The following is a 1,363-nucleotide window of genomic DNA, read 5'->3' as shown; positions in this document are numbered from 1 at the left end:
AAAAAAAAAAAAAAAAAAAAAAAAAAAAAAAAAAAAAAAAAAAAAAACTAGACTCCTTTCAGGCAGACACCTCTGAGGAAGAAAGCCAATGTGTGTGCTTATGTAAACGTGTGTATATGTGTGATGTACAGGCAGAAAATAAAACTACCAAAAACATTTTTCATCTTCTCTAACTCATTTCTCTAACTGACCAGTTCGATTGTGTATTCAACAGGAACTCCAAATACTTCCTTCAAGAAGAGGGACAACCTGTGTGGTACATCTTTGTTAGAACTATGAGAGCTTAAACTCCATACAAGGCAAGGGGTGCAAGGCAGAGGGAAGGGAGTGGGTAGGGTTCAATAACGAATAAGACATAAGAACACTTGTCTTCACACACTTTACATTTTTAAAAAAGTTATCAGACCTTCCAATTAAATGCAGTGAGCCATAAAAGCGAGGCATGAAAGTCGTTGGGGAAAAAGGATAATGAAGAAGAATATGATCAAAGACTGGCTCCTAAAGGCTCATATACTTGCATGCTTATTCGTGGACTGCTGGGGAAGGGTTAGGAAATGAGGCCTCGGTGGAGGAGATGTGGCTCTAGGGGTGGGCTTTGAGGCTTCAAAAGCTCTTCTCAGGCCCAACCTCTCTGTCTCCTTCTCCAGTCCCGTGCCTGCCATCACGCTCCCCTTCATGTCGATAATGCTCTAACCCTTTGACACTGTAAGAAAGCCCCCAATTAAATACCTTCTTTTATAAGAGTTGCTATGGCCATGATGTCTCTTCACAGCAACAGAACACTGACTAAGACAAAATGTGTGTATAAAATTATGAAAGAATAATTTTAAAAATTATCAGATATGGCCACTGAAATATGACACCATTGACCATGTGAACTGTGGTCAATTATGTCACATGAAACTATAACACCAATTCTAGCACACATTCTACACCAAATAGGTAAGCTTCTGCCACTGTATTAAATTTCCCTACTTTACCTGTCACCCTGGTGGGCTGGCCCCAGGCCTCTTTTTCTATCTCTGACAGAAGTTCCATACTATATCCACTGTGCTTCTATACTATATCCATTGGTGCCTAGACTGGACAACATGTGCAAAAGAGCCTGGCCAGGCAGAAGTCAAAACACAGCGCCTGACACAGGCCTGAGAAATGGGTTAAAGAGACCGGGGCAAAGAAAGGGCAGAAACTAATTCTGAAAGACTGACTCTCCCCAAAGCTGCCAGGACAACTAGGTTTCCTATAAACCCTACCTTCGGGCATGCTCTGCCAAAAGCTACCTCTCAAGAATTTTTAAAGTCTGGACAGATGGATGAATAGATAGATAGATAGATAGATAGATAGATAGATAGATAGATAGATA

At 40.8% G+C, this 1,363-nt stretch overlaps 1 protein-coding gene across 1 annotated transcript in view; it reads right to left on the bottom strand.

Moving 5' to 3' along the window:
- Positions 1 to 1,363, bottom strand: part of Atpaf2 (ATP synthase mitochondrial F1 complex assembly factor 2) — a 15,543-nt gene that overhangs the window by 8,448 nt on the left and 5,732 nt on the right. The window lies entirely within an intron of this gene.

This window comes from Psammomys obesus, unplaced genomic scaffold (assembly GCF_907164565.1).
Source record: "Psammomys obesus unplaced genomic scaffold, mPsaObe1.curated_primary_1811, whole genome shotgun sequence".
Classification (NCBI taxonomy): Eukaryota; Metazoa; Chordata; class Mammalia; order Rodentia; family Muridae; genus Psammomys; species Psammomys obesus.
The sequence above is the reverse complement of the archived record's forward strand: the minus strand, read 5'-3'. Positions and strand labels throughout refer to the sequence as shown.